Below are 25,013 nucleotides of genomic sequence, written 5' to 3'. Positions count from 1 at the left end.
CATTTTTTTACAACTTCATATAAATCGCTGTAACTTTTGATAGAAGACTCAGACAAACATGTTTATGGCTTTATCTTATAGAACTCAATATCCCCGTGCTGGGCAAACAGGTTTTGCAGCCGTTTGAGCTAAGATTTTAAAATTATTCACATAATGAAAACCTATACTTTGTTTCAGGCGAGTTTCCCATTCAAATGCATGTAACAGTGAGAAACACACTGTCTTGGCGAAAGAAAGCATTTTTTTACAACTTCATATAAATCGCTGTAACTTTTGATAGAAGACTCAGACAAACATGTTTATGGCTTTATCTTATAGAACTCAATATCCCCGTGCTGGGCAAACAGGTTTTGCAGCCGTTTGAGCTAAGATTTTAAAATTATTCACATAATGAAAACCTATACTTTGTCTCGGGCGAGTTTCCCATTCAAATGCATGTAACAGTGAGAAACACACTGTCTTGGCGAAAGAAAGCATTTTTTTACAACTTCATATAAATCGCTGTAACTTTTGATAGAAGACTCAGACAAACATGTTTATGGCTTTATCTTATAGAACTCAATATCCCCGTGCTGGGCAAACAGGTTTTGCAGCCGTTTGAGCTAAGATTTTAAAATTATTCACATAATGAAAACCTATACTTTGTTTCAGGCGAGAACTCCATTCAAATGTGCGTAATAGCGAGAAACGCACCAACGTGGTGAAATAAAGCGTTTTTAATGGTCTTCATAAAGACAGCTGTAACTTTTGATAGAAGACTCAGAAATACATATTTATGGCTTTATCTTATAGAATTCCATATCCCCGTTTTGAGCAAACAGGTTTTGCAGCTGTTTGAGCTAAGATTTTCAAGTTATTCACAAAATGAAAATTACTTTTTGTCCGGCGAGTTTCCCATTCAAATGCATGTAACAGTGAGAAACGCATTGTCTTGGCGAAAGAAAGCATTTTTGTACAACTTCATATAAATCGCTGTAACTTTTGATAGAAGACTCAGAAACACATGTTTATGGCTTTATCTTATAGAACTCAATATCCCCGTGCTGGGCAAACAGGTTTTGCAGCCGTTTGAGCTAAGATTTTAAAATTATTCACATAATGAAAACCTATACTTTGTTTCAGGCGAGTTTCCCATTCAAATGCATGTAACAGTGAGAAACGCATTGTCTTGGCGAAATAAAGCATTTTTGTACAACTTCATATAAATCGCTGTAACTTTTGATAGAAGACTCAGACAAACATGTTTAGGGCTTTATCTTATAGAACTCAATATCCCCGTGCTGGGCAAACAGGTTTTGCAGCCGTTTGAGCTAAGATTTTAAAATTATTCACATAATGAAAACCTATACTTTGTTTCAGGCGAGTTTCCCATTCAAATGCATGTAACAGTGAGAAACGCATTGTCTTGGCGAAAGAAAGCATTTTTGTACAACTTCATATAAATCGCTGTAACTTTTGATAGAAGACTCAGAAACACATGTTTAGGGCTTTATCTTATGGAACTCAATATCCCCGTGCTGGGCAAACAGGTTTTGCAGCCGTTTGAGCTAAGATTTAAAAATTATTCACATAATGAAAACCTATACTTTGTCTCGGGCGAGTTTCCCATTCAAATGCATGTAACAGTGAGAAACGCATTGTCTTGGCGAAAGAAAGCATTTTTGTACAACTTCATATAAATCGCTGTAACTTTTGATAGAAGACTCAGAAACACATGTTTAGGGCTTTATCTTATGGAACTCAATATCCCCGTGCTGGGCAAACAGGTTTTGCAGCCGTTTGAGCTAAGATTTTAAAATTATTCACATAATGAAAACCTATACTTTGTTTCAGGCGAGTTTCCCATTCAAATGCATGTAACAGTGAGAAACGCATTGTCTTGGCGAAATAAAGCGTTTTCGTACAACTTCATATAAATCGCTGTAACTTATGATAGAAGACTCAGACAAACATGTTTATGGCTTTATCTTATAGAACTCAATATCCCCGTGCTGGGCAAACAGGTTTTGCAGCCGTTTGAGCTAAGATTTTAAAAGTATTCACATAATGAAAACCTATACTTTGTTTCAGGCGAGTTTCCCATTCAAATGCATGTAACAGTGAGAAACGCATTGTCTTGGCGAAATAAAGCATTTTTGTACAACTTCATATAAATCGCTGTAACTTTTGATAGAAGACTCAGAAACACATGTTTATGGCTTTATCTTATAGAACTCAATATCCCTGTGCTGGGCAAACAGGTTTTGCAGCCGTTTGAGCTAAGATTTTAAAATTATTCACATAATGAAAACCTATACTTTGTTTCAGGCGAGTTTCCAATTCAAATGCATGTAACAGTGAGAAACACACTGTCTTGGCGAAAGAAAGCATTTTTTTACAACTTCATATAAATCGCTGTAACTTTTGATAGAAGACTCAGACAAACATGTTTAGGGCTTTATCTTATGGAACTCAATATCCCCGTGCTGGGCAAACAGGTTTTGCAGCCGTTTGAGCTAAGATTTTAAAATTATTCACATAATGAAAACCTATACTTTGTCTCGGGCGAGTTTCCCATTCAAATGCATGTAACAGTGAGAAACACACTGTCTTGGCGAAAGAAAGCATTTTTTTACAACTTCATATAAATCGCTGTAACTTTTGATAGAAGACTCAGACAAACATGTTTATGGCTTTATCTTATAGAACTCAATATCCCCGTGCTGGGCAAACAGGTTTTGCAGCCGTTTGAGCTAAGATTTAAAAAATTATTCACATAATGAAAACCTATACTTTGTTTCAGGCGAGTTTCCCATTCAAATGCATGTAACAGTGAGAAACGCATTGTCTTGGCGAAAGAAAGCATTTTTGTACAACTTCATATAAATCGCTGTAACTTTTGATAGAAGACTCAGAAACACATGTTTAGGGCTTTATCTTATAGAACTCAATATCCCCGTGCTGGGCAAACAGGTTTTGCAGCCGTTTGAGCTAAGATTTTAAAAGTATTCACATAATGAAAACCTATACTTTGTTTCAGGCGAGTTTCCCATTCAAATGCATGTAACAGTGAGAAACGCATTGTCTTGGCGAAATAAAGCATTTTTGTACAACTTCATATAAATCGCTGTAACTTTTGATAGAAGACTCAGACAAACATGTTTAGGGCTTTATCTTATGGAACTCAATATCCCCGTGCTGGGCAAACAGGTTTTGCAGCCGTTTGAGCTAAGATTTTAAAATTATTCACATAATGAAAACCTATACTTTGTCTCGGGCGAGTTTCCCATTCAAATGCATGTAACAGTGAGAAACACACTGTCTTGGCGAAAGAAAGCATTTTTTTACAACTTCATATAAATCGCTGTAACTTTTGATAGAAGACTCAGACAAACATGTTTATGGCTTTATCTTATAGAACTCAATATCCCCGTGCTGGGCAAACAGGTTTTGCAGCCGTTTGAGCTAAGATTTAAAAAATTATTCACATAATGAAAACCTATACTTTGTCTCGGGCGAGTTTCCCATTCAAATGCATGTAACAGTGAGAAACGCATTGTCTTGGCGAAAGAAAGCATTTTTGTACAACTTCATATAAATCGCTGTAACTTTTGATAGAAGACTCAGAAACACATGTTTAGGGCTTTATCTTATAGAACTCAATATCCCCGTGCTGGGCAAACAGGTTTTGCAGCCGTTTGAGCTAAGATTTTAAAAGTATTCACATAATGAAAACCTATACTTTGTTTCAGGCGAGTTTCCCATTCAAATGCATGTAACAGTGAGAAACGCATTGTCTTGGCGAAATAAAGCATTTTTGTACAACTTCATATAAATCGCTGTAACTTTTGATAGAAGACTCAGAAACACATGTTTATGGCTTTATCTTATAGAACTCAATATCCCTGTGCTGGGCAAACAGGTTTTGCAGCCGTTTGAGCTAAGATTTTAAAATTATTCACATAATGAAAACCTATACTTTGTTTCAGGCGAGTTTCCAATTCAAATGCATGTAACAGTGAGAAACACACTGTCTTGGCGAAAGAAAGCATTTTTTTACAACTTCATATAAATCGCTGTAACTTTTGATAGAAGACTCAGACAAACATGTTTAGGGCTTTATCTTATAGAACTCAATATCCCCGTGCTGGGCAAACAGGTTTTGCAGCCGTTTGAGCTAAGATTTTAAAATTATTCACATAATGAAAACCTATACTTTGTCTCGGGCGAGTTTCCCATTCAAATGCATGTAACAGTGAGAAACACACTGTCTTGGCGAAAGAAAGCATTTTTTTACAACTTCATATAAATCGCTGTAACTTTTGATAGAAGACTCAGACAAACATGTTTATGGCTTTATCTTATAGAACTCAATATCCCCGTGCTGGGCAAACAGGTTTTGCAGCCGTTTGAGCTAAGATTTTAAAATTATTCACATAATGAAAACCTATACTTTGTCTCGGGCGAGTTTCCCATTCAAATGCATGTAACAGTGAGAAACGCATTGTCTCTGCGAAATAAAGCGTTTTTGAACAACTTCATATAAATCGCTGTAACTTTTGATAGAAGACTCAGACAAACATGTTTAGGGCTTTATCTTATAGAACTCAATATCCCCGTGCTGGGCAAACAGGTTTTGCAGCCGTTTGAGCTAAGATTTTAAAATTATTCACATAATGAAAACCTATACTTTGTTTCAGGCGAGTTTCCCATTCAAATGCATGTAACAGTGAGAAACGCATTGTCTTGGCGAAATAAAGCATTTTTGTACAACTTCATATAAATCGCTGTAACTTTTGATAGAAGACTCAGAAACACATGTTTATGGCTTTATCTTATAGAACTCAATATCCCCGTGCTGGGCAAACAGGTTTTGCAGCCGTTTGAGCTAAGATTTTAAAATTATTCACATAATGAAAACCTATACTTTGTTTCAGGCGAGTTTCCCATTCAAATGCATGTAACAGTGAGAAACGCATTGTCTTGGCGAAATAAAGCATTTTTGTACAACTTCATATAAATCGCTGTAACTTTTGATAGAAGACTCAGAAACACATGTTTATGGCTTTATCTTATAGAACTCAATATCCCCGTGCTGGGCAAACAGGTTTTGCAGCCGTTTGAGCTAAGATTTTAAAATTATTCACATAATGAAAACCTATACTTTGTTTCAGGCGAGTTTCCCATTCAAATGCATGTAACAGTGAGAAACACACTGTCTTGGCGAAAGAAAGCATTTTTTTACAACTTCATATAAATCGCTGTAACTTTTGATAGAAGACTCAGACAAACATGTTTATGGCTTTATCTTATAGAACTCAATATCCCCGTGCTGGGCAAACAGGTTTTGCAGCCGTTTGAGCTAAGATTTTAAAATTATTCACATAATGAAAACCTATACTTTGTTTCAGGCGAGTTTCCCATTCAAATGCATGTAACAGTGAGAAACACACTGTCTTGGCGAAAGAAAGCATTTTTTTACAACTTCATATAAATCGCTGTAACTTTTGATAGAAGACTCAGACAAACATGTTTATGGCTTTATCTTATAGAACTCAATATCCCCGTGCTGGGCAAACAGGTTTTGCAGCCGTTTGAGCTAAGATTTTAAAATTATTCACATAATGAAAACCTATACTTTGTTTCAGGCGAGTTTCCCATTCAAATGCATGTAACAGTGAGAAACGCATTGTCTTGGCGAAAGAAAGCATTTTTGTACAACTTCATATAAATCGCTGTAACTTTTGATAGAAGACTCAGAAACACATGTTTAGGGCTTTATCTTATGGAACTCAATATCCCCGTGCTGGGCAAACAGGTTTTGCAGCCGTTTGAGCTAAGATTTTAAAATTATTCACATAATGAAAACCTATACTTTGTCTCGGGCGAGTTTCCCATTCAAATGCATGTAACAGTGAGAAACGCATTGTCTTGGCGAAAGAAAGCATTTTTGTACAACTTCATATAAATCGCTGTAACTTTTGATAGAAGACTCAGAAACACATGTTTAGGGCTTTATCTTATGGAACTCAATATCCCCGTGCTGGGCAAACAGGTTTTGCAGCCGTTTGAGCTAAGATTTTACAATTATTCACATAATGAAAACCTATACTTTGTCTCAGGCGAGTTTCCCATTCAAATGCATGTAACAGTGAGAAACACACTGTCTTGGCGAAAGAAAGCATTTTTGTACAACTTCATATAAATCGCTGTAACTTTTGATAGAAGACTCAGACAAACATGTTTATGGCTTTATCTTATAGAACTCAATATCCCCGTGCTGGGCAAACAGGTTTTGCAGCCGTTTGAGCTAAGATTTTAAAATTATTCACATAATGAAAACCTATACTTTGTCTCGGGCGAGTTTCCCATTCAAATGCATGTAACAGTGAGAAACACACTGTCTTGGCGAAAGAAAGCATTTTTTTACAACTTCATATAAATCGCTGTAACTTTTGATAGAAGACTCAGAAACACATGTTTATGGCTTTATCTTATAGAACTCAATATCCCCGTGCTGGGCAAACAGGTTTTGCAGCCGTTTGAGCTAAGATTTTAAAATTATTCACATAATGAAAACCTATACTTTGTCTCGGGCGAGTTTCCCATTCAAATGCATGTAACAGTGAGAAACACACTGTCTTGGCGAAAGAAAGCATTTTTTTACAACTTCATATAAATCGCTGTAACTTTTGATAGAAGACTCAGAAACACATGTTTATGGCTTTATCTTATAGAACTCAATATCCCCGTGCTGGGCAAACAGGTTTTGCAGCCGTTTGAGCTAAGATTTTAAAATTATTCACATAATGAAAACCTATACTTTGTCTCGGGCGAGTTTCCCATTCAAATGCATGTAACAGTGAGAAACGCATTGTCTCTGCGAAATAAAGCGTTTTTGAACAACTTCATATAAATCGCTGTAACTTTTGATAGAAGACTCAGACAAACATGTTTATGGCTTTATCTTATAGAACTCAATATCCCCGTGCTGGGCAAACAGGTTTTGCAGCCGTTTGAGCTAAGATTTTAAAATTATTCACATAATGAAAACCTATACTTTGTTTCAGGCGAGTTTCCCATTCAAATGCATGTAACAGTGAGAAACACACTGTCTTGGCGAAAGAAAGCATTTTTTTACAACTTCATATAAATCGCTGTAACTTTTGATAGAAGACTCAGACAAACATGTTTAGGGCTTTATCTTATAGAACTCAATATCCCCGTGCTGGGCAAACAGGTTTTGCAGCCGTTTGAGCTAAGATTTTAAAATTATTCACATAATGAAAACCTATACTTTGTCTCGGGCGAGTTTCCCATTCAAATGCATGTAACAGTGAGAAACACACTGTCTTGGCGAAAGAAAGCATTTTTTTACAACTTCATATAAATCGCTGTAACTTTTGATAGAAGACTCAGACAAACATGTTTATGGCTTTATCTTATAGAACTCAATATCCCCGTGCTGGGCAAACAGGTTTTGCAGCCGTTTGAGCTAAGATTTTAAAATTATTCACATAATGAAAACCTATACTTTGTTTCAGGCGAGTTTCCCATTCAAATGCATGTAACAGTGAAAAACGCATTGTCTTGGCGAAATAAAGCATTTTTGTACAACTTCATATAAATCGCTGTAACTTTTGATAGAAGACTCAGAAACACATGTTTATGGCTTTATCTTATAGAATTCCATATCCCCGTTTTGAGCAAACAGGTTTTGCAGCTGTTTGAGCTAAGATTTTCAAGTTATTCACAAAATGAAAATTACTTTTTGTCCGGCGAGTTTCCCATTCAAATGCATGTAACAGTGAGAAACGCATTGTCTTGGCGAAAGAAAGCATTTTTGTACAACTTCATATAAATCGCTGTAACTTTTGATAGAAGACTCAGAAACACATGTTTATGGCTTTATCTTATAGAACTCAATATCCCCGTACTGGGCAAACAGGTTTTGCAGCCGTTTGAGCTAAGATTTTAAAATTATTCACATAATGAAAACCTATACTTTGTCTCGGGCGAGTTTCCCATTCAAATGCATGTAACAGTGAGAAACGCATTGTCTCTGCGAAATAAAGCGTTTTTGAACAACTTCATATAAATCGCTGTAACTTTTGATAGAAGACTCAGAAACACATGTTTATGGCTTTATCTTATAGAACTCAATATCCCCGTGCTGGGCAAACAGGTTTTGCAGCCGTTTGAGCTAAGATTTTAAAATTATTCACATAATGAAAACCTATACTTTGTCTCGGGCGAGTTTCCCATTCAAATGCATGTAACAGTGAGAAACACACTGTCTTGGCGAAAGAAAGCATTTTTTTACAACTTCATATAAATCGCTGTAACTTTTGATAGAAGACTCAGACAAACATGTTTATGGCTTTATCTTATAGAACTCAATATCCCCGTGCTGGGCAAACAGGTTTTGCAGCCGTTTGAGCTAAGATTTTAAAATTATTCACATAATGAAAACCTATACTTTGTCTCGGGCGAGTTTCCCATTCAAATGCATGTAACAGTGAGAAACACACTGTCTTGGCGAAAGAAAGCATTTTTTTACAACTTCATATAAATCGCTGTAACTTTTGATAGAAGACTCAGAAACACATGTTTATGGCTTTATCTTATAGAACTCAATATCCCCGTGCTGGGCAAACAGGTTTTGCAGCCGTTTGAGCTAAGATTTTAAAATTATTCACATAATGAAAACCTATACTTTGTCTCGGGCGAGTTTCCCATTCAAATGCATGTAACAGTGAGAAACGCATTGTCTCTGCGAAATAAAGCGTTTTTGAACAACTTCATATAAATCGCTGTAACTTTTGATAGAAGACTCAGACAAACATGTTTATGGCTTTATCTTATAGAACTCAATATCCCCGTGCTGGGCAAACAGGTTTTGCAGCCGTTTGAGCTAAGATTTTAAAATTATTCACATAATGAAAACCTATACTTTGTTTCAGGCGAGTTTCCCATTCAAATGCATGTAACAGTGAGAAACACACTGTCTTGGCGAAAGAAAGCATTTTTTTACAACTTCATATAAATCGCTGTAACTTTTGATAGAAGACTCAGACAAACATGTTTAGGGCTTTATCTTATAGAACTCAATATCCCCGTGCTGGGCAAACAGGTTTTGCAGCCGTTTGAGCTAAGATTTTAAAATTATTCACATAATGAAAACCTATACTTTGTCTCGGGCGAGTTTCCCATTCAAATGCATGTAACAGTGAGAAACACACTGTCTTGGCGAAAGAAAGCATTTTTTTACAACTTCATATAAATCGCTGTAACTTTTGATAGAAGACTCAGACAAACATGTTTATGGCTTTATCTTATAGAACTCAATATCCCCGTACTGGGCAAACAGGTTTTGCAGCCGTTTGAGCTAAGATTTTAAAATTATTCACATAATGAAAACCTATACTTTGTTTCAGGCGAGTTTCCCATTCAAATGCATGTAACAGTGAAAAACGCATTGTCTTGGCGAAATAAAGCATTTTTGTACAACTTCATATAAATCGCTGTAACTTTTGATAGAAGACTCAGAAACACATGTTTATGGCTTTATCTTATAGAACTCAATATCCCCGTACTGGGCAAACAGGTTTTGCAGCCGTTTGAGCTAAGATTTTAAAATTATTCACATAATGAAAACCTATACTTTGTTTCAGGCGAGTTTCCCATTCAAATGCATGTAACAGTGAAAAACGCATTGTCTTGGCGAAATAAAGCATTTTTGTACAACTTCATATAAATCGCTGTAACTTTTGATAGAAGACTCAGAAACACATGTTTATGGCTTTATCTTATAGAATTCCATATCCCCGTTTTGAGCAAACAGGTTTTGCAGCTGTTTGAGCTAAGATTTTCAAGTTATTCACAAAATGAAAATTACTTTTTGTCCGGCGAGTTTCCCATTCAAATGCATGTAACAGTGAGAAACGCATTGTCTTGGCGAAAGAAAGCATTTTTGTACAACTTCATATAAATCGCTGTAACTTTTGATAGAAGACTCAGACAAACATGTTTATGGCTTTATCTTATAGAACTCAATATCCCCGTACTGGGCAAACAGGTTTTGCAGCCGTTTGAGCTAAGATTTTAAAATTATTCACATAATGAAAACCTATACTTTGTCTCGGGCGAGTTTCCCATTCAAATGCATGTAACAGTGAGAAACGCATTGTCTCTGCGAAATAAAGCGTTTTTGAACAACTTCATATAAATCGCTGTAACTTTTGATAGAAGACTCAGAAACACATGTTTATGGCTTTATCTTATAGAACTCAATATCCCCGTGCTGGGCAAACAGGTTTTGCAGCCGTTTGAGCTAAGATTTTAAAATTATTCACATAATGAAAACCTATACTTTGTCTCGGGCGAGTTTCCCATTCAAATGCATGTAACAGTGAGAAACACACTGTCTTGGCGAAAGAAAGCATTTTTTTACAACTTCATATAAATCGCTGTAACTTTTGATAGAAGACTCAGACAAACATGTTTATGGCTTTATCTTATAGAACTCAATATCCCCGTGCTGGGCAAACAGGTTTTGCAGCCGTTTGAGCTAAGATTTTAAAATTATTCACATAATGAAAACCTATACTTTGTCTCGGGCGAGTTTCCCATTCAAATGCATGTAACAGTGAGAAACACACTGTCTTGGCGAAAGAAAGCATTTTTTTACAACTTCATATAAATCGCTGTAACTTTTGATAGAAGACTCAGAAACACATGTTTATGGCTTTATCTTATAGAACTCAATATCCCCGTGCTGGGCAAACAGGTTTTGCAGCCGTTTGAGCTAAGATTTTAAAATTATTCACATAATGAAAACCTATACTTTGTCTCGGGCGAGTTTCCCATTCAAATGCATGTAACAGTGAGAAACGCATTGTCTCTGCGAAATAAAGCGTTTTTGAACAACTTCATATAAATCGCTGTAACTTTTGATAGAAGACTCAGACAAACATGTTTATGGCTTTATCTTATAGAACTCAATATCCCCGTGCTGGGCAAACAGGTTTTGCAGCCGTTTGAGCTAAGATTTTAAAATTATTCACATAATGAAAACCTATACTTTGTTTCAGGCGAGTTTCCCATTCAAATGCATGTAACAGTGAGAAACACACTGTCTTGGCGAAAGAAAGCATTTTTTTACAACTTCATATAAATCGCTGTAACTTTTGATAGAAGACTCAGACAAACATGTTTAGGGCTTTATCTTATAGAACTCAATATCCCCGTGCTGGGCAAACAGGTTTTGCAGCCGTTTGAGCTAAGATTTTAAAATTATTCACATAATGAAAACCTATACTTTGTCTCGGGCGAGTTTCCCATTCAAATGCATGTAACAGTGAGAAACACACTGTCTTGGCGAAAGAAAGCATTTTTTTACAACTTCATATAAATCGCTGTAACTTTTGATAGAAGACTCAGACAAACATGTTTATGGCTTTATCTTATAGAACTCAATATCCCCGTACTGGGCAAACAGGTTTTGCAGCCGTTTGAGCTAAGATTTTAAAATTATTCACATAATGAAAACCTATACTTTGTTTCAGGCGAGTTTCCCATTCAAATGCATGTAACAGTGAAAAACGCATTGTCTTGGCGAAATAAAGCATTTTTGTACAACTTCATATAAATCGCTGTAACTTTTGATAGAAGACTCAGAAACACATGTTTATGGCTTTATCTTATAGAACTCAATATCCCCGTACTGGGCAAACAGGTTTTGCAGCCGTTTGAGCTAAGATTTTAAAATTATTCACATAATGAAAACCTATACTTTGTTTCAGGCGAGTTTCCCATTCAAATGCATGTAACAGTGAAAAACGCATTGTCTTGGCGAAATAAAGCATTTTTGTACAACTTCATATAAATCGCTGTAACTTTTGATAGAAGACTCAGAAACACATGTTTATGGCTTTATCTTATAGAATTCCATATCCCCGTTTTGAGCAAACAGGTTTTGCAGCTGTTTGAGCTAAGATTTTCAAGTTATTCACAAAATGAAAATTACTTTTTGTCCGGCGAGTTTCCCATTCAAATGCATGTAACAGTGAGAAACGCATTGTCTTGGCGAAAGAAAGCATTTTTGTACAACTTCATATAAATCGCTGTAACTTTTGATAGAAGACTCAGACAAACATGTTTATGGCTTTATCTTATAGAACTCAATATCCCCGTACTGGGCAAACAGGTTTTGCAGCCGTTTGAGCTAAGATTTTAAAATTATTCACATAATGAAAACCTATACTTTGTCTCGGGCGAGTTTCCCATTCAAATGCATGTAACAGTGAGAAACGCATTGTCTCTGCGAAATAAAGCGTTTTTGAACAACTTCATATAAATCGCTGTAACTTTTGATAGAAGACTCAGAAACACATGTTTATGGCTTTATCTTATAGAACTCAATATCCCCGTGCTGGGCAAACAGGTTTTGCAGCCGTTTGAGCTAAGATTTTAAAATTATTCACATAATGAAAACCTATACTTTGTCTCGGGCGAGTTTCCCATTCAAATGCATGTAACAGTGAGAAACACACTGTCTTGGCGAAAGAAAGCATTTTTTTACAACTTCATATAAATCGCTGTAACTTTTGATAGAAGACTCAGACAAACATGTTTATGGCTTTATCTTATAGAACTCAATATCCCCGTGCTGGGCAAACAGGTTTTGCAGCCGTTTGAGCTAAGATTTTAAAATTATTCACATAATGAAAACCTATACTTTGTCTCGGGCGAGTTTCCCATTCAAATGCATGTAACAGTGAGAAACACACTGTCTTGGCGAAAGAAAGCATTTTTTTACAACTTCATATAAATCGCTGTAACTTTTGATAGAAGACTCAGAAACACATGTTTATGGCTTTATCTTATAGAACTCAATATCCCCGTACTGGGCAAACAGGTTTTGCAGCCGTTTGAGCTAAGATTTTAAAATTATTCACATAATGAAAACCTATACTTTGTTTCAGGCGAGTTTCCCATTCAAATGCATGTAACAGTGAAAAACGCATTGTCTTGGCGAAATAAAGCATTTTTGTACAACTTCATATAAATCGCTGTAACTTTTGATAGAAGACTCAGAAACACATGTTTATGGCTTTATCTTATAGAATTCCATATCCCCGTTTTGAGCAAACAGGTTTTGCAGCCGTTTGAGCTAAGATTTTAAAATTATTCACATAATGAAAACCTATACTTTGTCTCGGGCGAGTTTCCCATTCAAATGCATGTAACAGTGAGAAACGCATTGTCTCTGCGAAATAAAGCGTTTTTGAACAACTTCATATAAATCGCTGTAACTTTTGATAGAAGACTCAGACAAACATGTTTATGGCTTTATCTTATAGAACTCAATATCCCCGTGCTGGGCAAACAGGTTTTGCAGCCGTTTGAGCTAAGATTTTAAAATTATTCACATAATGAAAACCTATACTTTGTTTCAGGCGAGTTTCCCATTCAAATGCATGTAACAGTGAGAAACACACTGTCTTGGCGAAAGAAAGCATTTTTTTACAACTTCATATAAATCGCTGTAACTTTTGATAGAAGACTCAGACAAACATGTTTAGGGCTTTATCTTATAGAACTCAATATCCCCGTGCTGGGCAAACAGGTTTTGCAGCCGTTTGAGCTAAGATTTTAAAATTATTCACATAATGAAAACCTATACTTTGTCTCGGGCGAGTTTCCCATTCAAATGCATGTAACAGTGAGAAACACACTGTCTTGGCGAAAGAAAGCATTTTTTTACAACTTCATATAAATCGCTGTAACTTTTGATAGAAGACTCAGACAAACATGTTTAGGGCTTTATCTTATAGAACTCAATATCCCCGTGCTGGGCAAACAGGTTTTGCAGCCGTTTGAGCTAAGATTTTAAAATTATTCACATAATGAAAACCTATACTTTGTCTCGGGCGAGTTTCCCATTCAAATGCATGTAACAGTGAGAAACACACTGTCTTGGCGAAAGAAAGCATTTTTTTACAACTTCATATAAATCGCTGTAACTTTTGATAGAAGACTCAGACAAACATGTTTATGGCTTTATCTTATAGAACTCAATATCCCCGTACTGGGCAAACAGGTTTTGCAGCCGTTTGAGCTAAGATTTTAAAATTATTCACATAATGAAAACCTATACTTTGTTTCAGGCGAGTTTCCCATTCAAATGCATGTAACAGTGAAAAACGCATTGTCTTGGCGAAATAAAGCATTTTTGTACAACTTCATATAAATCGCTGTAACTTTTGATAGAAGACTCAGAAACACATGTTTATGGCTTTATCTTATAGAATTCCATATCCCCGTTTTGAGCAAACAGGTTTTGCAGCTGTTTGAGCTAAGATTTTCAAGTTATTCACAAAATGAAAATTACTTTTTGTCTCGGGCGAGTTTCCCATTCAAATGCATGTAACAGTGAGAAACGCATTGTCTTGGCGAAAGAAAGCATTTTTGTACAACTTCATATAAATCGCTGTAACTTTTGATAGAAGACTCAGAAACACATGTTTATGGCTTTATCTTATAGAACTCAATATCCCCGTACTGGGCAAACAGGTTTTGCAGCCGTTTGAGCTAAGATTTTAAAATTATTCACATAATGAAAACCTATACTTTGTTTCAGGCGAGTTTCCCATTCAAATGCATGTAACAGTGAGAAACACACTGTCTTGGCGAAAGAAAGCATTTTTTTACAACTTCATATAAATCGCTGTAACTTTTGATAGAAGACTCAGACAAACATGTTTATGGCTTTATCTTATAGAACTCAATATCCCCGTACTGGGCAAACAGGTTTTGCAGCCGTTTGAGCTAAGATTTTAAAATTATTCACATAATGAAAACCTATACTTTGTTTCAGGCGAGTTTCCCATTCAACTGCATGTAACAGTGAAAAACGCATTGTCTTGGCGAAATAAAGCATTTTTGTACAACTTCATATAAATCGCTGTAACTTTTGATAGAAGACTCAGAAACACATGTTTATGGCTTTATCTTATAGAATTCCATATCCCCGTTTTGAGCAAACAGGTTTTGCAGCTGTTTGAGCTAAGATTTTCAAGTTATTCACAAAATGAAAATTACTTTTTGTCCGGCGAGTTTCCCATTCAAATGCATGTAACAGTGAGAAACGCATTGTCTTGGCGAAAGAAAGCATTTTTGTACAACTTCATATAAATCGCTGTAACTTTTGATAGAAGACTCAGAAACACATGTTTATGGCTTTATCTTATAGAACTCAATATCCCCGTGCTGGGCAAACAGGTTTTGCAGCCGTTTGAGCTAAGATTTTAAAATTATTCACATAATGAAAACCTATACTTTGTTTCAGGCGAGTTTCCCATTCAAATGCATGTAACAGTGAGAAACGCATTGTCTTGGCGAAAGAAAGCATTTTTGTACAACTTCATATAAATCGCTGTAACTTTTGATAGAAGACTCAGAAACACATGTTTAGGGCTTTATCTTATGGAACTCAATATCCCCGTGCTGGGCAAACAGGTTTTGCAGCCGTTTGAGCTAAGATTTAAAAATTATTCACATAATGAAAACCTATACTTTGTCTCGGGCGAGTTTCCCATTCAAATGCATGTAACAGTGAGAAACGCATTGTCTTGGCGAAAGAAAGCATTTTTGTACAACTTCATATAAATCGCTGTAACTTTTGATAGAAGACTCAGAAACACATGTTTAGGGCTTTATCTTATGGAACTCAATATCCCCGTGCTGGGCAAACAGGTTTTGCAGCCGTTTGAGCTAAGATTTTACAATTATTCACATAATGAAAACCTATACTTTGTCTCAGGCGAGTTTCCCATTCAAATGCATGTAACAGTGAGAAACGCATTGTCTTGGCGAAATAAAGCATTTTTGTACAACTTCATATAAATCGCTGTAACTTTTGATAGAAGACTCAGAAACACATGTTTATGGCTTTATCTTATAGAACTCAATATCCCCGTGCTGGGCAAACAGGTTTTGCAGCCGTTTGAGCTAAGATTTTAAAATTATTCACATAATGAAAACCTATACTTTGTCTCGGGCGAGTTTCCCATTCAAATGCATGTAACAGTGAGAAACGCATTGTCCATATTGGGAAAGAATCGCGGCAACAATGACGAAGGTGCTGGGGTATGAAGTACTGTGTGAGGCACGAGTAATGTATTTTGGAATATGGGAAAATGTAAAAAAGGAGGACTGGTATTTGTTTAAGATTATGTTGTTGTCAAGCAAAAAGGTGATAAAGAATTGGCTGAAAAGCGATCCTTTAAAACTGGAAGACTGGATGGACGTAATCGAGGACATATATACAATGGAAAAAATGACTTACACTCTGAGACTGAAATCTGACAAACACCGAAAACAGTGGACAAAATGGATAATTTATAAGTCTCAGTCAGCCTTATAGGGCGGGACCTCTCGTGGTTTTTTTTTTTTTTTTTTTTTTTTTTTTTTTTGTGTGTTTGTTGTTGTGTTATTATTATTATTGTCTTGTCCGTATGTAATACAAAGGAAAAAGTACAAAATAAAGAGTTAAAAAAAAAAAAAAAGAAACGCATTGTCTCTGCGAAATAAAGCGTTTTTGAACAACTTCATATAAATCGCTGTAACTTTTGATAGAAGACTCAGAAACACATGTTTATGGCTTTATCTTATAGAACTCAATATCCCCGTGCTGGGCAAACAGGTTTTGCAGCCGTTTGAGCTAAGATTTTAAAATTATTCACATAATGAAAACCTATACTTTGTTTCAGGCGAGTTTCCCATTCAAATGCATGTAACAGTGAGAAACACACTGTCTTGGCGAAAGAAAGCATTTTTTTACAACTTCATATAAATCGCTGTAACTTTTGATAGAAGACACAGACAAACATGTTTATGGCTTTATCTTATAGAACTCAATATCCCCGTGCTGGGCAAACAGGTTTTGCAGCCGTTTGAGCTAAGATTTTAAAATTATTCACATAATGAAAACCTATACTTTGTCTCGGGCGAGTTTCCCATTCAAATGCATGTAACAGTGAGAAACACACTGTCTTGGCGAAAGAAAGCATTTTTTTACAACTTCATATAAATCGCTGTAACTTTTGATAGAAGACTCAGAAACACATGTTTATGGCTTTATCTTATAGAACTCAATATCCCCGTACTGGGCAAACAGGTTTTGCAGCCGTTTGAGCTAAGATTTTAAAATTATTCACATAATGAAAACCTATACTTTGTTTCAGGCGAGTTTCCCATTCAAATGCATGTAACAGTGAAAAACGCATTGTCTTGGCGAAATAAAGCATTTTTGTACAACTTCATATAAATCGCTGTAACTTTTGATAGAAGACTCAGAAACACATGTTTATGGCTTTATCTTATAGAATTCCATATCCCCGTTTTGAGCAAACAGGTTTTGCAGCTGTTTGAGCTAAGATTTTCAAGTTATTCACAAAATGAAAATTACTTTTTGTCTCGGGCGAGTTTCCCATTCAAATGCATGTAACAGTGAGAAACGCATTGTCTTGGCGAAAGAAAGCATTTTTGTACAACTTCATATAAATCGCTGTAACTTTTGATAGAAGACTCAGAAACACATGTTTATGGCTTTATCTTATAGAACTCAATATCCCCGTACTGGGCAAACAGGTTTTGCAGCCGTTTGAGCTAAGATTTTAAAATTATTCACATAATGAAAACCTATACTTTGTTTCAGGCGAGTTTCCCATTCAAATGCATGTAACAGTGAGTGAAGGAAATTGCCTTCCCGGGTTTCCTCCGTGGCGTGAGCGATAAGCAGAGTTCTGTCCTTTCCTTCTAAGATTCCTAATTATTTAAAGTAACACTCAGGTATGCCATTCAGCTGGGTTAGTTACGACGTCGGGAGCAGCTTGGGAGAACAAGGAAACACAGACTGCTTCAGGTTGTCTTCCCAAATCGACTCAAAGGTTTATTTGATACACAGCAGTTTATATAGATGAAAAAAAAGGTTCGTGTGTCAGCTTTCCCAGTTCAAACCGGTACAGACCAAATAAGGAAACGTCTTCCTGCCTTGTGAGCAAAGAAGTATCCTGTGTGTAGTTTATCAGCTCAGCTACAATTTATGATCATCCCAGCAAAATACACTCCTAGACATAGAATACAGAGTTCTTTCATCAGTGAATTCTGAAACAAACCACCTAGCCTTTAACGAGCCTTTTCCAGGAGATAAAGAAAAAGGGAGGATGGGAGTAAGGAAGTGGTCTCATCTCTGTGGTATTTTCGACCTTGGGGTACCAGCTTGTGAGTCCTACACATTAATTCTTGGGTCACAGAGAAAGAGAAAAACAACTAGTAGATCGGCCTTATTGAGTAACAGTTTTCCTGTATAAAACAATATCCTGTAAATGCTTACCGTGGTATCAAAATACCTAACAGTTCCCCTCTTTTATTATTTTTAAAAAATAATAACTCAAATAGAAAGGAAAAATCACAAATGTAATAACATAATATAAAAGGCAAATCATAAAATGTAATAGTTCACAACCTAATGTTCAATATACACATCAGGAACATCATTGGTAACATCTGACACATAATCTGGGTCAATTTGTGCCAATTGCAAATACATTGAAGTAGCTGTACTAGTAGCTATACGGGTTATCATTGAACGTACACAGGGTACCACACAACAGACAATAATCATCAAAAACATGCTGCAACGGTTACAAAGGCTACAATTAGTTCCTTCCATCTCCCAAACGTGTCCTGTAGCCACTTATGTAGCCACTGACCGTGACCTGTATTGGCAATTAGTTCTATCTGCAATGCTTCAAGTCTATTCATAGCTTGTGTGAATGAACCGTTAGGAGCGGTATTATTGGGAATGAAAGTACAGCATACATCAACGGTTACTAGACCACAGGTACCGGTCCAATTAACAGGTAAAGCTAATCTAAGGGTATTATTGCACAACCAATAAGCATGTGGGATTGGTCTGGTCAGGCGCGTGACCATGTGTGATTTAACTAACTCCCCCCAGTCAGTATCATTTAAGACACCCTCTGGGGGAACAATGATCGATTCTCTGCTCGAACTTGAACTGTGTGTGTGTTCCTCCAGATATGATACAACTTCAGCCACAGAGACAGCTAGCCATGTCTCATTACAGCGTGCACCTGGGGAGTCAGAGAAGAATGTATAGTTATCCTTTGTATAATCTATGTGTGTGTCTGGGCCAGTTAACTTTAGTCTGCGCAGACATATCATACTAGTATTAAAATGGAGAGGGATCTGTCCTAAGGGCAGTGAGGGCTTTAACCTATTCTTAGGGCGTTTCATTGGGGCGCAGGTCCCTGCGGTGTCATTAGATAACTTCAATAATTCGCCTAATGGAGTCTCAGGGTTAGTTGGTGTGTGTGTGTGTCTAAGTAGGCAGTCGAGAGGGCTCAGAGTCAACTGTAAAGCGTCTTTAAAGAGAGCATTATTTCCGCTGATTTTCTCTAGTCCCTCAGTGAGGGGGAAACCGGATATGGGGTATCCTACTATTACCTGTTCTGGATCAGCCTTTGAACAGACATAACAGTTACTGTTTCCTAAATCACGAGCGGCTGTTCTGGCATTTTCATACCAGGCGTTAGCTCCTGTTCTAGAGGGCGCATAAGATGGTTTATTAGTGGCGTCTATGTTGCTATTTACTGATTTTAGGGAACGTGAGGAGTGCATTAAGTAGGTGTCTTGCAAAATGGAGCATGAGGTATAGTCAGCAAAATATGACCTGCAGAAATGTGAACATGGTTGCAGTTTACAATACAAAATAGCAAAGAGAAATCCTAAGGTTAATGCGATAGATATGATAAATAACCTAAATATATAAGAAAGTATATAAGAAAAACAGTTCTTCAGTCGTCTCCTGGCCTGGTCCCAGGTTCGAGAGACATTGAATAAGCGTCGTATGATGACAATGGGCATTTCATTTTTTCCATTATCAGGATGGAGTGAGTCTAGCTTTATCAGGTTAGACATCATGTGGTACTTTTGGCTTTCTGTTCCTGCTGGATGTTTGAGTACCTTGTCGTTGTTCTTTCCGACGTTGTGTGTTAATCAGTGATTGCGTGTGTGTATGTAACTTTTGGATCCGGGCGCTGGCTCGCCGGAGATGTCATCTACCCGTGTGTGTTTATTTGCTCTAGTTCCGGGCGCTGGCTCGCCGGAGATGTCGTCTGCTTGATCCGACGCCTGAGATGGTCCGATTGGGCTGGTCTTAACCCTGCTGGCATGAATCCACTGAGGTTGTCCGTCTGTGAGGATGCTGGTTCTTCGTCACTGCCAGTAAAGCCTGGGGGCTGGAAAACGCGGCCTCCCAGAGTGTCCTTGGTTTTAGTGGCTTCTCCAACATGCGTCTCCTTGTCTCCACTGGTGGAACTGTGGAGGGGAAAAGCTGAGAGAGACAAACTTTCTGATAGTTATTATTCAGTTTTTCTACCAGGTTGTGAACATCAGTGGACAATGCAATATACATCACCTTCTACTAGCGGTGCCCCTCTGGAAGCTGACCATGGTGTTGGAAATAGTCTTATTTCAAATGGAGATAATTTGGTTACTGCAGATTGAGTCATTCTAATCTCACACAGGACTTGAGGAAGTAATTTGACCCAGGTCATTAAAGTTTTAGCACACTTTTGAATTACTTCTAATGTGAATGAAGATCCTCTATCACTGTTAATCTGGTGAGGTATTCCGAATCTGGGTATTATTTCATTGCTCAACTTTTGACAGACTACTTCTGCAGTTTCTTTTGAGGTTGGATAAGCTTCTACTCATTTACTAAATTGATCCACTATTACCAGTAAGTACTTGATGCTTCCTTGTGCTGGCATATGTGTAAAATCAATTTGTAATGTATGAAATGGAAAATCTGGTTGTGGTAAATGCTGATGTTTCGCTTTTGGTTTTCCTACATTAGTTCGTGCACATGTTAGACAGGTTGCTAATATGCGTTTTACTGCGTGTGATGTTTTCTCAATTACAAATCTTGATTTTATTGCCCCTATTACCCCTCTTTGTCCGACATGACTCACACAGTGAAAATGTCGGGCAAGGACTGGCATCAGGGAAGATGGGAGGGCAATCAAACCCTTAAGATTTTGTATAGGCCATCTCTGTCATCTAAGGTACAGTCATTATTCTCCCAATAGGTGTAATCACATGCAGAGGCTTGCTCTTGTATGAATTTTAAATCAACATTTGTTCCTAAATAGTCTGGGAGTTTAAGTGGCAGCTGTAGGGGCACAGATAATACTTCCTGCGGAGGTGGGAGCTGTGATGCAGCTGCAGCCTTGGCTGTCACGTCTGCTAAGGCATTACCTGTTGCTTCGTCTGTGTCAGCTGTACTGTGTCCTTTCGTTTTTACAACTGCAACGGCCGATGGCAGCTGTATAGCCTGAAAAAGTCTTTGAACAAAATCAGAATTTAGCAATTTATTTTCCATCAGCAGATCTAAATCCTCTCTGTCTCCACAATGTGCCAAAGTCATGCACAACGCCAAATGCATAGCGGCTGTGTGCGTAAATTGTCACATGCTTATCCAAATGTAGCTCACAGGCGCGTATTAAAGCCATGAGCTCTGCTTTTTTGTGCTGAGTGAAATGGTAATGAGTGAGCCTCTAGTATGATGTCAGGCAATGTCACCACTGAATAGCCACAAAGAAATGAGTTGTCATTCGGCCTTGAACAGGACCCGTCCACATAAACCGTGGCTGAGTCTGAGATAGGTGTTTGCTCTAAATCTGGACGTGGTGCTGTGGATTCCTGTATACGTGTCATGCAGTCATGAACGTCAAGCCTGTCTGAGCCATCCTGTCGGTCAGAAGAACACAGCATAGGATCAATAAATGTGAGATTTGCATATGTTGTTTAGTTATGTTTGCTAGAATGGTCGTGACCTGGTGATTGGTGTGTAGAATAGTGTCATGTGAGAGTGTGAGCTTCCCGCAGTCCCTTATCATGATAGAGCAAGCTGCTACTGCCCTCAGGCAGGCCGGCATTCCTGAACAATTCAGGCAGCACCTTTGAGTGGCGGAGGTCAGCACTCCCTGTAATGCATTGAAAGAGGCAGTCATTTCTGTGGACCACAGTATTCGAGGAGGCTTGTCTTTTTTACAACAGTCACGCAGAATGTGGTCATGAAAAGAACAGTCTGGTATCCACTGTCTGCAATAGTTCACCATGCCTAGGAAGGACAACATTTCCTTCTGTGTAGTGGGACGAGGGACAGAGGTCACAGCTTTGACCCTGTCTGCAGTCATGGAACGTTTTCCGTGAGACAGTGTGAATCCCAAATATTGAACAGAAGTCTGACAGTACTGCATTTTCTTTGCAGATGCTTTGTGGCCAGTCTTTTGGAGGTGCTCGAGAAGCATGTGTGTAGCAGTTTGACATAGTTTTTCACTTTCAGCACAGAGGAGGAGGTCATCCACATGTGGATCAGGGTGCAGCCCTGGAGGAGTGAAGCACCATTGAGAAAGCAGCAGAGCTGTCTATCATGCCTTGGGGCAAACGAGTCCAAGTGTACTGCTTATTTCTATGTGTGAATGCAAATAACGGCTGTGTGTCACAGGTACTGAGAAAAAGGAGCGGAGCATAAATCCACCACGGTAAAATGTGTATGCAATGCATGTCAATATGCTGTGAACATCTGAAACGAGAGGTGGCAGAGGAATGTTGACTGCATTAATTTGCCTTAAGTCTTGTATGAAACGCCATACGCCAGGTTTGTTAGGCTTTGGCACAGGATTGACAGGAGTGTGGGCTTTATTACTCCTGTAGTCAATAAATCTCCTATCATGACATCTAGGACTGCGGCTTTTTCCGTGGAAATGGGATGCTGCTTGACATATACTGCTTGTTTTTTAATAAGTGTACGTGATAAAGTGTACAGTCAATAAATCCTATATCATTCTCACTTTTAGACCACAATGTCATATTCTGGTATTCAGCTGGCAATGTAACTGCAGAAATAGTACAGTGGATAGGGTAGGTTAGATCTATGTGACGACATGTTTCGTAACCTATGTCTGAGTTATGTAACAAAATCACTGTTTGACCTTCACTTGTGTGAGCAGTTATCATGTTGTTGAACAGTGTGAGAGAAACAAAAGTGTGGCTCCCAGATATGGGATTACCTGGTAGTGGCGTCTGTACACGTTTTTTTGGCACAGTGTGTGACATAGAGTACCGGACAAAAAGGATGTTGAGTTCATTCTCTGCTGAGGGTCCAGCTGACACAGAGGATGTTCCTTCTCCATCATGTCGGTACATAGGGCAGAGAAAACATAAGCTGTTATCAGTGTCAGCAAACATTTCACCCTTTATGTTAAATTAAATACACAAATTCATTTTTGCTTTGGGTGTCTGCGGCTGCTGGAAAACTGAGCTAAATTTGCACCTCTAGCTTGTCCAACAGTGCATAAAGCGTTTTATGAATACTAGGATAGATTCATCAGGCTTCTGTTTACACATAGTTACTGCATTTAAGTCAATTTTGTCTCTGGACATTGTTAGCAGGAATTTCTTTAGATTCTTAAAGAAATCGGCGACTTTGTCATTATTTACCCTCCTTTTGTCCATAGCGGTAACATTTGATGCATCACGTCGCGGCATTCTATCATATATTTTCTACAGGACTTTTTAAGCAGACTACTTTTCTTATCACAAATGATATTCAACATTTCTACTGACCTGTTTTCTGGCGATAATCGTTCGGGATAAGGCTCCGAAAAGAAATTAGAATGCATTGAACTTCTTAAGTTGTAAACAAAGTCAGTCACATAAGCACTCCCGCATGTTCTGGATACGTGATCATGGACGTCTTCACCGATTCGCGGACGTAGGTTACACGTAACCGGAAATGGGAGTTATACTGAGCCGTTATTTGAGACTTTATTTTGTATTTTATTAATTTTTGGTTTTACAGGTACTTTAGATTTTTTTATCGGACCTGTCTGTGGTCTTTGAATAATTCTGACTCATGTTCAGTGATTTCCAGAGGGGTTTACACGCTAGGAGGATTTATGTTAGTATTTTCGCTGCGGCACAGCTGAGGTCACTTTAAATTTATTGCTAGCAATTTTTTGTTTGTGTGAGCAACTCTCACTTAGCGAGCAACTTCTCGCTTAACGAGCAACTTCTCGTAAAACAACAGGCAACTTCCTGTGTCTTTCTGCTTTTAATTTACTGCTTTTAACCCTTGTATGGTAATCGGGTCTGTGAGACCCGTTTTCAGTTTTCTTTCGTTTTTTTTTTTTTTAACAAAATTAAATTTAATTATTTACTAGCTTTCTGTGAGTGAGCAACTTCTCACTTTTTAACGTACGTTTCAAGATAACAGGCAACTCCCTGTGTCACTCTTTGATGAGCAACTTCTCACTTAACGAGAAGTATTTAAGACAACAGGCAACTTTCTGTGTCACTTTTCTAAGTGAGCAACTTCTCACTTTTTAACGTACGTTTAATTAAACAATTAATTATTATTATTTTTTTAAACAAAATTAAAATATTCAAGACAACAGGCAACTTCCTGTGTCCACCAACACCACACAAGGGTTAATTTACTTTATTCGGGGACTGAGGAAGTCAGTCAGTGTATCTCTCTGGATCACTAAGTGAAACTTCGTCAGCATATCCCGTTTCTTTATTCGGGGACTGAGGAAGTCAGTCAGTGTATCTCTCTGGATCACTAAGTGAAACTTCGTCAGCATATCCCGTTTTTTTATGGATCGATCACTGAGAGAGGTATAATATGGTCTCTATATAAATATGAAAGACACATATTTACCTTCTGTCAGGATCCCACTTCTGACACCAAAATTGAAGGAAATTGCCTTCCCGGGTTTCCTCCGTGGCGTGAGCGATAAGCAGAGTTCTGTCCTTTCCTTCTAAGATTCCTAATTATTTAAAGTAACACTCAGGTATGCCATTCAGCTGGGTTAGTTACGACGTCGGGAGCAGCTTGGGAGAACAAGGAAACACAGACTGCTTCAGGTTGTCTT

The 25,013-nt window shown here is 37.6% G+C and overlaps 1 long non-coding RNA gene across 1 annotated transcript; it reads left to right on the top strand.

Annotated features, from left to right (window-relative positions):
- The first annotated feature begins 17,739 nt into the window (after positions 1-17,739).
- LOC309717151 lies at positions 17,740-24,788 on the top strand. The gene is made up of 2 exons (XR_014279631.1): positions 17,740-24,417; positions 24,534-24,788. It is a non-coding gene; the product is annotated as an uncharacterized lncRNA (long non-coding RNA).
- Positions 24,789-25,013: the final 225 nt, after the last annotated feature.

The sequence above is a fragment of the Aulonocara stuartgranti genome, assembly GCF_965226115.1.
Source record: "Aulonocara stuartgranti genome assembly, chromosome: 11".
Lineage (NCBI taxonomy): Eukaryota > Metazoa > Chordata > Actinopteri > Cichliformes > Cichlidae > Aulonocara > Aulonocara stuartgranti.
This window is presented reverse-complemented; position numbering and strand designations above follow the sequence as displayed.